A 14,385-nucleotide genomic window follows, 5' to 3' on the forward strand; every position below is an offset into this window, starting at 1 on the left:
ATACGAAAATTTATTCTATTATTTTTTATGAACATTTAACGATCAAATTTTATTTCACATTTTACAATATATTCTAATAAAAGCAACATTGATTGTTAAATCGAAACAAAACAAATTATGAAAGATACGAATTATTTTGGTTAAATGAAAAATTAAATTAAAAATATGTTTAACAATTTTTTCTCTTGTGAAAAATATTGAAATATAATATTATTTAATACTCAGCCGAAGTGTGTTGATAAATAGATACGGTTAATAAAATTGAAAGAGTAAAAATGGAATTACCTTCAAACGTGTTATTAGAAATATTTGAAAATTCGTCGAAGAATGTGGTAAAGCAGATAGGAAAGAAAAAGAAAGAGAGAGGGGTTAGGGGGGGGGGTTGTAGGAAAAATGTTGTTGTTTTACAGTTTAAAGTGAAGATAGTCGGATAGTTGTACGAAATTGATAGAGCTATGAATGAAAGGACTTTGGGATAAGAGCTTCATACGATCCCATGGGTCTGGTCGGTAAGTCAATATTGTATTTACATGGTTAAATTAGTTACCCAAACGAGGACCGAGCAACAGAGCGAATATGTCCAAGCTACACGTTGTTCGTTCCTTCGTTCACTCGTTCGTGAATAGACAGGAACATCTTGTCGATCGAACTTCCTAGACTTACTCAGTCTAAGTTTCCCTGTGATCATGGTAGTCAGTTCTATGTTTGTACCGAGTGTTAGACAAAGAAAATGACATGTTTGAACAGACTTTCGGAAACTTTGTCCAATCACCGAGAACACGAATATGCATTTCTTTCTTTTATCTTATTTTTCATATTTTCTTTTTTTTTTTTTTGTTAATGAAAATTTTGTCTACTATTTATTACGCGTAAACATTTGGTTTCTCTCAGAACACACTGGATAATTATTTTATCTAGGAATTAAGTTAATTTAATTCTTCATCGGGATCGCTTACAATTGTGAAATGTTAATATTACGTAACGTTAGAGTTCTTTTTCTTTATTATTTAAACTACAAAACATGATAAAAAATATTTGCCGAAACTTTTCAAAGAGATGGCAAAGTAGGAAAAATTTGCAGGATCACATTCTTTGCCATTTTATAAACTTTTTCAGATTGATTTATAACTCGGTAAGGTATTCTGCGCGTAGACAAAAGAGTGTACTTTAATTTAATATACGTTTCATTAAAATCTATTCGTTTTTAGTATAAAAAATATTTACCAAAACTTTTCAAAGAAATTGCAAAGATACACAATTTGCAGCATTGCATTCTCTGACATTTTATGAACTCTACATGCTAAATTTATAACTCGATATGGTATTCTTCGCGTAGATAAAAGAGTGTACTTTAATTTAATATAAGTTTTATTAAAATCTATTCGCTTTCAGTATAAAAAATATTGACCAAAACTTTTCAAAGAAATAGCAAAGTTGTACAATTTACAGCATTGCAATCTGTGATATTGTGTGATCGTATGGCTGCGTGTGTCTGTGTCTGAGAATATATTCTTTTCAACGTTGTTTAAATAGTAATTTGTTATTCTATTTGATATCAAAGTATTATTCGATGCCTAGAAAAAACTCTCCAAAATGTCTTATTTCCGACTTCGTCAGAAGGCTCTTTGCATTCATAGTAATGCCGAGGAATTACTAGCAATTACTGATTTCCGGCTTTGACGGTAACATATATACGATTTGATATTATATAATATTAATTATTTTAGATAAAGAAAAAAACAAACAATTTTTATGATTAATAAAAAAGATAGGGATTTTCTTTATTCGGAAATTCGTATCGATTAATCGTCGAGCACGAATTAGAAAGAGAAATCCTGATCGAGTGGTTAGATTGTAGGAAATAGATCGAATGTCAGAGCAGACGTTTCTTGTCTGAGAAAACAAAGACTATCACGTCGAATGAATTACAGAGTTCTCTATGTGCGAAAGACACGAATAAACGAACCGTGTGCCGATCGAATTTTTCCTCGAGCATTAGTTTCGATCGATACATAAACCTATCCCCGGTGAGTTACTCGAAAGATGTTTAGACGTTTAACTATTGGCAAAAGCAACAACAAAAAAGTAAACCGAACTACTAGCTTACCTTTTCCCGAAGAGTAATAGATACCAACTCTCCTACGTTACAGGAGAACTGTCAAGATAAACGATGGAAGACATTGAAACGAGAGGAATCCCTTCCTTCCCTTCGTTTTTCATAGAGAGGGAAAGCTTGGTCATGGTGTCGATGTGAGTTTTCTTCGTAGATATATTGGATAAACGTCGTTCGTTGCGAAAGACTTGGGTGAAAGTTTCCTTTGGGACAACCTCTTGTAATTTTCTACTTTCAAGAGGTTTAAACGTCTTGTTTTTTTTCTTTTTAAAAAAAAAAAAAAACGAACTTTTGTCTAGTTGATTATTATTATACTTCGTTTCAATTTCGCGATAATAATTTTTGACTATATTACTTACACCTTGAACAAATGTTCCTAACGAAAACATTTCGAAATCATTATTTACACGACTACACATCATACATACTCTCTCTCTCTATATCCTGATAAAAATAAATTTTTAGAAAACATCGTGCTCCTCTCTCTCTCTCTCATCGTAACAACTATATACCGTCAGGATTCTCATAAAATCGTGCGCTGACTCGTCTACGTAAAATTTGCCAAGCATAAAAGTCGAACTGAAGAAGTCAAACGACTACCTCGGACTCGTATTCACGAGTTCAACCCGTGTCCTAGGAGATGGAAAAGAGTCCGTTGATACGGAAGAGATTTCACGGGTTCTCGACGTTCGTCTTACTTTCACGATTTCTCTCTCTCTCTCTCTCTCTCTTTTCTATTCTTTATTTCCGCGTTTCAGTTCGTGCGAAAAAAAGAAAAAAGAAGCATAAAGAATGGTACAGAAAGAGAATGATATTGATAGTGTATATATGTGTATATATGTGTGTAAGAGAGATAGAAAGATAAAGACACGCGTACGCACATACACACACACCCACACACACACACACGGGCACATATATAAGAGAAAAAGTGTAGAGTAGATAGAAGACAAGCTGGCACTTTATTTTTGCAGAAATTTCTTTGAAACGTGGCCCAGGGTGAGAATAGGGAAAGGAAGAGTTGAGAGGGGGAGGAGGGTTAGCGGAAGGGGGTTTGGATGACTAGAAGGAAAATAAGGTAATTCTTAGTAGAAATTGCTAGATTCCGACTTTCGAAGGAATATGTCACGCAGTACGTGCCTTTTTCGTTCGCGCTCGTTGACACAAAACTAACATGGCTTTTCGTATTTTCATACATTCTCTCTTGTTTGGGCTCCTTTTAGAATGGCATTCACGCTACTCCTTCGGCGGTAGGTACAACAAGATGAGGAAAAGAAGTAGAATGATCTTTATCGATTTTCGAGATATACACAGACACGAATAGACTCACGCTTTTTCCTCCCCTCCCCCCCCCTCCTCCCCTCCTTCACCCCATGAGACACGTACGGTAAAAGAGATTTTCTTGAAAATTGTTCAAATGTACAAAGACGTGTTCTACGTGTTCATGTATATGGTTAAATTTAAACATCGGTATCTACTACTGAATCTTATCGTATTCAGTATCATTTAAATATTATTCGTATACTTTTATAACTATGTTTGTATGTTGAAAGAAATTTTCTAAATTTAATTATACACATTTTGTTGATTGTATATTAATGATAATGAATGTTATGAAAAAATGTCGTGATAATCGTGACAATTGACTGATGTTATAATTTATTATATATATATAATATAAATAGTAATATTTTTTTTAACTTTATAATCCATTGTGTATCATAATTACACCGAATACAAATATTATATAAAGTATATTCGAGAAAGATAAGATGATAGGAATGAATCAATAATTGGACAAAACGTACAATAATATAATACCGTTAACATTTATTTAGTGATTTAATTTATAAAGTATCCCGTAACCTACTTTAAATGTCATACTTGTAGGAAGTTTAATAAGATTAAATTGTAGAGAATGAATTTAATAGAAATACTGTGAACGGTAAAGAAGGTCGATCGGGGTGGTGAGGTCGATGAGTCGGGTCAAATGGGAATAGGTAACGTTTCAGTACCTATTCATATTTTCTGAAAGTAAAAGAGAGAGAAAAAAGGGTCGACAGTATTGCTCTTAATGATAATATACACTTGATAAAGTATCCTTCAGCCGAGTAGAGAAGAAGAGAGCTTGCTTCTCTTTTCTCGCTAACAACGCGTTGCTCGCTTATGCGAACTCGAGCATGACCTCGGAGTCGCCATTGCTTTGTATCATCATCGATGTCGAGAAAAAAGAAAAGAAAAAAAAAAAAATGAATGAGACGAGATTACAATTATGCGTTCACTACGGATGAAGAGTACTGCTAGAAGAAATGTCATCGATCGATTGCACACACAAATGCATTGTTCGTTACTCTTTTTCCATTTCGTTTGATAACAATGGAAAAATGTTTGACACACAACGGCTTGAAAATTATTTTCCTATATTACTCTCCTTTTACAGCTTTTATCTTTGATTTCTTCTCATATTTATTTCTATCCAATTTTTTTCATCGTAAATAAATGCCATCTAAAAAAATAATATTGCACTAAATTCAAGTTACCAATCGCACGACCCGTATAGTTCTTTTTATTTTCTTTTATATCAAATTAATAATGATATTATTTAACAAAATATTATTCGTCGAATTATTTTCGATGAAAAATATTTGCGAGTGTTCGCTGATTCCGTATAAGTTTTTTCTGATCGAACGCCTTCGATTTTATCGGGTGGGAAGGGGGGGCAGGGGGATTAGAGGGAAATAAAAAGGATAGGATAAATGATAGAGGAAGAAGAAGGGGGGCCGGAAAGGAGGTCGTTGGTTGCGTACTGCGAAATGGCTAATTCAAAGGAAACGGATATTACGAAATGTTGCTTATAGGGTTATTATGGGCAAAGGTATTTATAAGTTACGAATGTATCTCGATGAAAGTAACGGCTTTTCATATCTCTACATAGTTCACCGCCATTTAGGATATTTCTGAAAAGCAGTTCAGTACGGGACATATACGAATGGTGGTTTTTTTTTTTTCTTTTTTTCTCTCTCTCTCTCTTTATTTCTTTTTCCTTTTTTCTTCTTTTCTTTACATCTTGCTACGTTACCTCCGGCGTTTGTCCAGCCACGAGATAATGACGATCTATGGTATACTCGTTGTTTTACAGGTCACGGTTCTCGATTACATACCGGTAAACCAACGACATGTGTGTGTATATGTACATGCGTACACGTACATGTACATAATATGTTCTCTCGTAGGAAGCACCGTAGCATGCTAGGGTTACTAAAATAGTAGACTCTCTTTATCTCTCTCTCTCTCTCTCTCTCTCTCTCTCTTTCTTTCTTTCTATTTTGTTCTATTTGGACCAACGGAAGAAAAGCACGTAACCAAAAGCAATGGATTTTCGTTTGGAATAAGAGTACAAGGAACAAACGATGTATTTCGCGAAAACTTTGTTTATTATAAATATTTACGTTGAATATATTGCATAAAGTTAAACGACCGATCAAAAAGCATCATTTTCGACGTATATAAGGTAAAATGAACTTGTGCAAATTTTCCATTTCATGAAAAATTCATATAGTAGATGGTTGAAAAAGATTATGACTAAATTTTGCCCAACGCGTATCTTCATTTTTCTCTCGTTTTAAAATATTATATATAGACAAATGTTTCTTCATTTTATTTTTATTTGTTTTTTCTTTTTTTTTTGTACGAATTAATTTTTCATTATTCTCTCATTGTTACAGATATACATCGAAGTGATAATAAAAGTCGTTTAGAAAAGGAAAATTATTCAAGATGACACGACGAAAAGGAAAACGAGTTACGAACATTCCTTAAGATAAGCTGCTATATCGGAAGAGGTATGCTATTAATTTGTGTGCTCCTATATATATATATATTTTTTTTCTTCCTTCTTGTTGTTGTTGTTCGTTTTTTTTTCTCTCTCTCTCTCTCTCTCTTCGTATTTTCTTACACCGAGGTAATTCATTCTCGAGGGTGACATCGTTCTGGCCATCGACGACAATGTGCCATGACAACCCAGACGAGGACGACGACGACGACGACAACGACAACGTCCTTCTCGTCCATTGATTAATGTCCACTTTTTGAGGTTCGGTAAAAAAAAGAAAAAAAAAAAAAAACATTAAAAGAAAAAAAAATGAGAGACTCGGGTGAAAGGCTTTCAAAGTATTTCAAGCCAGTCAATGACAGCGGACCGTTGAAATTTACGAAGAGAAAATAATCGTTTTCGGTAGATCTTAGATATAGAAGAGAAGCCTTGATTTCTTTTTATTATTATTATTATTATTATTATTATTGTAAGATTTATTTTATTTAATTTGAGAAAAAATATTAAAGAAGGTATAATAATGTTGACTTAATCAATAACGCTTAACACTAATATTAACCGATTTAGGTAGAATTATTTTGAAATGAGATAGAATGGTGAGTATCTACAATCTAAAGCTACAATCTATTGTCATGAAATATCAGGTGCTACTCTTCATCATAACTCGAAAAACAACCGCCGTAATTAGTGAAGGACACGCCGTGTTCGACTCGTCATATCCCTTCACCGTACCCCTGTTGTCTTCTCCTTTTCTTTCACACCTAACATTATTATTATTATTATTATTATTATTACTATTATTATTATTATTATTAGTGGAAACTTTATATATTCGTGATAGAGAAATGAATCTTATTTAAGAATAAAAAAAGAAGAAACAGACAATGATAAAAATGAGACAAATTAAAATATCGTTTTACGGTATCGGTGCGAACAGACAACGGATTGAAGGATTAATACACGTCGTTATTGTACGAAGTTTCTTTTTTGCTTTTTATTCGCTGGATTAAAATGAATGTCTTTTTTTGTTATTTTTTTCTTTTTTCTTGTAATCCTCTTCTTATTTTTATTCGAGGAATAATATTTCAATCGTTCATACCAATCGTTTATAATACTCTTGACTTTTTTTTTCTTTTTTTTGCTCAATCCTCGAGGTGTTCCCTCAGCTTAACTAACATTCGATATTGGTTGACAATAACGTGAAAATTGAATTTATTCGTTTAAATAATACCTTTCATGTATTAAGAATTATTTTCGCTCGGTTTGTTTCATACACAACGAAAGAGAAAGAGAGAGAAAAGGAGAGAGAGAGAGAGAGAGAGAGAGAGAGAGAGAGAGAGAGAGAGAGAGAATAAAATAGTTGCATTTATACTTATTTATCGATAAAACCACTCTACGACATTTTCCGATAAAGTATTACAATCGTTGCGTGATTTTTCCTTTTCTCTGGACAAACTATAATTAACGACATGTTAGGTAGTTTTTAAATCGGATTGACGAAGTCGTTACGTTCATTTAGAAAATAAATGACCGCAATGATGGAAACGAAAAACTCTCATTTATGATTTTCTATGACGAATTGTTTCCTTTCTTCCATTCTTACTTTTTTCATCTTTATTTTTCCTTTTCTTTTTTCTTTTTTTCCTCCATTTTATTTCTCATTCGTAGAGAAAATATTGCAATTCGTTTGATGATTAACGATACGGCATTTTCTTTATTAGCGATTGATCTGTTATATACATACGACTCGTAATAACGTGAAGAAAACAAGAAAGGAAAAAACATGAAATGAAAATAAAAGGAAAAACAAATAAAGAAAGAAGAAGAGGTAGAAAAATCTCACGAGAGCATTAAATGTTTTTTCGTAATTTTCGTTCGTTCGTTCGTACGTACGTTCGTTCGTTCGTTCGTTTGTTCGTTCGGTCCCACGGTCAAAGAGAAAAAAAAGTAAGACAAGAGTAACAAAGGATAATTATTAATGAGAGTGAAAGAATCGAACTCACGGGTTGTATCCTTTGGTTGTACGAAGCATTCATTGGACGATACTCTAATGCAATTCCCTCGTTATCCTGGCCGCTTTTCTAGCAATTCGTTTAATTTCGAGCTACTATTGGCTTTCTACTTTATACTTCTTCTTCTTCTTCTTCTTTGTTTTTTTTTTTTCTTTCTCTTTTTCTTTCCATAAAAACAACAATATATTTCGCTTGCAGCATGTTAGAAATCTTATTACGTTGATTACTACGAGCTTGGGTTTGAAAATTAGCGAGATACTGAAAAAATATCTTTCCCGATCGGATTTTCGAAAATTCAAATTACGTTTCGTGTATCTAACTTTGAGTATTAAACATTTAATTTTGAACCATAGTTTTTCATACTTATTTCATAATACAATTAAATGTCTAATAATTTGATGCAATATTATTATTCCTTCCGGGGGAAGTTTTATTATAAAATTGTATTTATTTTATATAGTCAGATAGAAAAATATTTGTAAAATAAAACTCTTCGAAACAAGGGTCGTATACAACGAGAGTTAGTAACGAAACGTAATTGGAGTTTTCGAAATTCTGGAGAATCCTGATATTCTCCAGTCACGAGAAACTTTTAGGACTCGACATGATCCTCGACTTTTACCGAACATTTCCGATTTTCCTATACTTCTGGAAAATATATTATATCTCTTTCTCTTTCTCTCTCTCTCTCTCTCTCTCTCTCTTTGTTCCTATTTTTTTTTGCGGTAAATTTCCAGAAAACTCTGATAACAACGATGAGCATCTAAAAAGTGATGTTGTTTACCAAGTAGTGATATCGAGAAGAAACAAGATAAAAAAGGATAATATTGAAAGAAACGAAGCATATATTTTCAGTATTATGAAGATACAAAACGTGGTGGTTCAAAGAACATAAAAAGAAAAGTCGAGAACAAGACGATGCATCTTCCTTATGCAAATACGTACCTAAGAGTCGATCGAGCAAGCGAAAGGTAATTCAAAGAGACGATCGAATATAAAATTTACGGCTCCTTGGGATTTCGTTCCCCACCCACCCCCCTTTACCTCTTTTTTTCTTCTTTATCCTCTTTCGTCTTGATTAAATTTAATGCCATTGGCAAAGATTGTTACGTCTTTATACTACATTGATTAGGATCAAACACACTTTTTTTTTGGTCTTCTTTTCAATCCCCAGGATTGTAGGTTTAAAAGAAAGAATTTTATTTTTATTTTTTTTTTTGACGACACTGATAAGAAATGCAAATATCGTTTCTAACTTAGACGGGATTTTTTTGTCGAGTTAAGAAAAAATATTTTATATTATTTGACGACGTTCGATTAGGAACAAATAATATTTTCTTTTTTGTATTCAAAATTCTACTACGGATTGTCGATTAAAGGCAAATATTTTTCCCTTTTTTTTTTTTCTTTTTTGTATTTTTTTTTTTTGATGACATCGATTAGGATCGTGCTTTCCTTTGAAAATTCGAGAAAAATAGAAACGTTTCGTTTCGTTTCGTTTTTAAAATCGTTATGAATCAATTCTTTCGGAAGAGTACTATCACAAAAAACGTTTCGTTAAAACGTTTGAACGAGCCGGAGAAGAAGGCATCTCTTTTATTTTGCACGTACGATCCGAAAGAGCTATTCTTTCGAAACTTCATTATCTCGTACGAGTAGAAATAAAAGGTCGCGTGAAAATATTTGTATCGAGAGGTCAGTCATAGTTGAACGTACGGGGAAAGAATACTACCGTTGGATAGTACAAAGGGAACATAGTTGATACAATACTAATAATCTTTAACCGAAACTTTCGATTGGTGCGTTTGTATAGAAAAAAAAAAAAAAAGAAAAAAAGATATAGTCCGTGCTTCAAAGATAACCGCGAGAAATTCCACCGAGTTCTATACCAAATACAAAACCTGAATAAGCTGATTATCGAAATTGCTTTTATTTCGAACGAAATAAAAATTGCTCTCCATTCTTTTACATTTATTTTTCCTATACGAAATGAAAAGAAAAAGAATAGATTTAAGAGAGAAAAGAAAAAAGCAGACTAATACGAAACGTATAGGCAAAAAGGAGGGATAGGGATAGGGGAGGGGGTAGCTTTTTTACTTTTAGTTTATTTCACGTTCAAAGCCTGTGAAATCGGAGGAGGGATAAGTATGTGTATAAAAAAGGGCCTTGCAACACTCTCTCTCTCTCTCTCTCTCTTTCTCTCTCTCTGTCTCGAATACGAGAAGGAAGGGTGGGTAGTAAATTTCGTTTAAGACGACCGGGACAACTTGTGTAAAGTCGAAAGAAATAGTAGTAGGGGTAGATGAGAGAGAAGGTTACGAGGGTGTGTAATGTAAAAGATGGGGGATGGTATTGGTAAGTAATAGTAGTAGTTACTGCATAGAAGGAGGAGACTCAGGATCAAAAGTTCAGTTTCGCGTTAGGTACGGCATGCGAACGCGATATTTCCGAACCAGTGATCCGGAGATCACACAGCTTCATACCGGCGCTAAAAACTACCCCCGTCAAAGCCGTCGAACGGTCGAGGACCCGAGGCTTTCTATCTTTCTCTGTTAGTCTTCTCTGTTTAGCAGACTGTATCTAGCCGTTCACTAACGAGAGGAACTCGCCACCATTGCACTCTCTTACCCCCTTTGTACTTTCTTTTTTTTTCTCACTTTACCTATCCTCTTTATTCGCATATATATCCCTACTCTCTATTTATTTTTTATTTTTTATTTTTTTATTTTTAATTTTCTTTATAAGTCCCATCAGAATTGTATAAAGCAACACACGACTCTACGACACTGTCATCAACTAATTAGATCTTACTCGATGAAAATGTTTACGCAAATAACCGAGTCTGATATATTTAATACAAAACGAATTTGATTAAATTATACTAGGATTTATTTGCATACGCATTTGTTAATATTAAGATTTGTATTAGTTGTTGTAAAAGCGACTTCGAATTCCTTTTGACGATAACAACAAAATATGAAAATATCCATGCAACGAATTTAATATAAAAATATCGTGTTAAATAATCCAACTTGTGTTTTTTCGTTTTTCTTTTTTCTTCTTTGTTTTTTCTTTTTTTTTTTTTTTTTCAAAGAAATTATTACGACAACGAATATTTTCCAGAAGAGATGAAAAGAATTTACACGACAAAAGAATGTTTAACTCGTACAACGTTTACTAAACTAATCTTTCGTCTGGCAACACAATTTTAAAAAGAATTCCACGTCTTTCGTTGAACATTTTTCTCTACGTTTAAAATACAAAAATATGAAAATAATATATCTACAAATTTATAAAAGGAAAAATAATCGACCCTTTGTGAACGCGAGGTTCGATTGATCGGATAAATAAATATTTATAGATTTATTAAATATTTCTTTTAATATGATTTGTTTTCTTTGACAATGAAAGAATAGAAATTTTCTTTTTTTAAAAAAAAAGACAAACGTAAAGTTTTATTCGTAGCAGAAAATCCTGGTGAACATCAGCGAGACGAACGGAAATTTACGTTTTCCCGCGTAACGTTGGTTTCCTCGCAAGAATACAGGACGATACTTTAGCTAGTTTCATTACACCATCGTAAAATGCGCAAGCTTACCCTCCTCTCTCTCTCTCTCTCTCTCTCTCACTCTCTCTCTCTCTCTTTCTCTCTCTCTTTCCCTTTTTGTGTCAAGCCGAAACGTACAACGTTCTCTAGCATTCCACATATATTACGTACTAATGTTTCTACGAATTCGCAGAGAGCATATAGTCTATGGGCTATAAACAAATCCGTAGTGTATGCTCATCCTTCTCTTTCTCTCACTCTTTCTCTCTCTCTCTCTCTTTCTCTTGGTTTTCTCGCAACCGTCTGGCATGAAGAAAGTAGTATGAATCATGGAATACACCGCTTCAGTAGTAGACATTACGTGTAATCTAACGTACGTATTCAAAGATGATCAAGCATAATATTTTTAAAATTCGACAGATTTAACAAAATATTTTTCTACGAATTCGTATAAAATTCGTATTAAATTTTGTTATAAAACAAAAAAAAAGTAACGAAAATTGAAACGTTAATTAATTAAGTATTTAAAACATATAACGATATTATATGAGTCCTTTTATGTATATATGTATTTTAAAATAATTATACACGATATAATAGACGTGTTATTTGAATAGAAAATTCATTCATACTAAAAAAATTCGCACAAAATTTATATGACCTGTTTTTAAAACAAAAAAAATTAAGATAAAAAGTAATAATAATTGTAACATTCATTTAATATTAAAAACCTATGATGATTAAATTTTTCTTTTCCTTTTTAATTAATTAAAACTTAAAAAAGTCATTAAGTGAATTATTATAATAATATGTATATTACATTGATTTGTCTACACGAGTATATAAATGGTAAACATTGTTGATAATCACATGATAATATGATAGTGTTTTTGTTACTTCTGTATCTCATATTTCGATTATTTTGTTTACCACGGCAATCGTCATTAGGATACAGGAAAGTGAGCATCGTGCGAGATTGAAGTCTGAACGGTAATTTTACAAATATTTCTTAATTTTTCTTACATTAAAACAATGTGCAATTAAACATATTTAATTTAAATCACTATTTAAATATATATTAATAATATACTGTTATAGAATAAAAATTCAATACTATCGAATTATTTAATTTAATTTATTACAGACTTATTTTACAATTCAAAAATTTATAAATATAGAAAATTTGTTGTCTTTTTAATCCACATGTTTTAGCAATCGTATTCAAAAAAATATATATCACACACATAGATATATTTCAGTTCGAAATTTATTTAACACCGACGTTTTGTTTTTCTATTTTTTTTTTTTTTTCTATAACCACACGTTTTACCAATTCTTACTTGAAAAATATATCACACAACTTAGATACACATTCTAGTTAAAAGAAATTCTATTAACATCGAAATTTTGTTTCTTTATTTACTTTATCCACAGGTTTTACCAATCGTATACGATAAATAGAACAATAGATTCAAATTACTGCCAGTAATCCCACATGTGGCTTCGAAAACATCGTTTATCTTCGATTTACGAGTTTCTCTCTCTCTCTCTCTCCCTTCTTTAAGAATATCCATTGAAAAAAACAAACACCTAGGTATAGATAATACATTGTGGACGGTTAACGCGCGAGCTACTAGGAAACGTTTAAAATAAACTACCTTGTTGGTCTAACGTACTAACTTACATTTACAGACAATGAAAAGTAATCGAGAGAGTCGTTTGATAGCCAATAGCATAGGGTTCCTCGTATATATACACACATTTGGAGAAAAGAGATCGTATATCCCATTGACGAATAGCCAATGGAAACGCCAGGTCAGTTCGATACCTTTAAAACAGGTTTTTTCGTTGTTCCGCTTTGTAAAATGCAGGAACATACTCTCTAAATTTTCAAAGTATACGAGCCTAGGTATTTTCGTGTTCGTCGAAGCACACGTTGCTTCTATTTCACTATTCACCCTTCTCTTCTTCATCCCGTGACGCCAATCAACCAAATGCTGTCCCGTGAATGCGAGGAAATAATAAAAGAGGATAACTCGACTGGATTGTTCATAGGGTGAAAGAGAGGGGTGGATGGAAAGCGTGCTGCTGGGACAAACGCACGACGAAAGCTATGTGGGTCATGGTCCTTCTGTATAAAACGGTGAGATTGAATTTATTCTGACTAGGACACAGAATACATAGTTTAATTAAAACGCTCGCTTTCTTTCTCTCTCATTCTTTCTTTCTTTATCTTTCTCTTTCTCTTTCTCTTTCGTTATTTCTCATACACTCTTTTTCTCTTCGTCTATATTCATTGAGATATAAAGAGAGAGAGAGAGAGAGAAGAAAAAAAAAAAAAAGATAAGAAAAAGAAAACCAAGTTGCGTTTTATACAAACTGCGACAATACTATTCTTTTTTTTATTTTATTTAATATATTTCTCACTTTTAACCATCGCAAATAATATGTCGTTTATTATACGCATCATTAGATTTATCGAAATAAACTTTTGGTTAGTAAATATACTATTTTTACCAAGACACTCGATATTCTCGATAGAAATGAATAATCGATGGACGCGACGATTTTATGAGAAAGAGAGAAAACTTGTGAAATTTTAATAATTTAATTTATCTCATCGCGAAGATAAGTCCATTAAAATGTGAATCGTACCCAGGGTTGGCAAATGAAAAAAAAAAAAAAAAGAAAAAAGGAGAGAAGATATCGCGATGCCGATATTTTTCACGACGTCTCGATGTCTCGTGATTTTTTTATTTCCGTGAAACGTTGACAGGTGGACGTCGAGTTTATTTATATATATATATTATAGATTTTATATAGAAATAGTACTTCTTTTTTTTTTTCTTCATCGATCCTTATACGAAAAAATCGCGGCTTG

At 32.4% G+C, this 14,385-nt stretch overlaps 1 protein-coding gene across 2 annotated transcripts in view; it reads left to right on the forward strand.

Moving 5' to 3' along the window:
* The window catches only part of LOC106790840, a 165,261-nt gene that overhangs the window by 75,169 nt on the left and 75,707 nt on the right, over positions 1–14,385 (forward strand). For both annotated transcript variants that reach the window (XM_014756047.1, XM_014756062.1), the window contains exon 2: positions 5,839–5,955. The gene's annotated coding sequence lies outside the window, so the exon portion shown is untranslated. The remainder of the gene's footprint in view (positions 1–5,838; positions 5,956–14,385) is intronic.

Source organism: Polistes canadensis, unplaced genomic scaffold (assembly GCF_001313835.1).
Source record: "Polistes canadensis isolate GaletaPanama2010 unplaced genomic scaffold, ASM131383v1 scaffold_7, whole genome shotgun sequence".
In the NCBI taxonomy this organism is placed as follows: Eukaryota; Metazoa; Arthropoda; class Insecta; order Hymenoptera; family Vespidae; genus Polistes; species Polistes canadensis.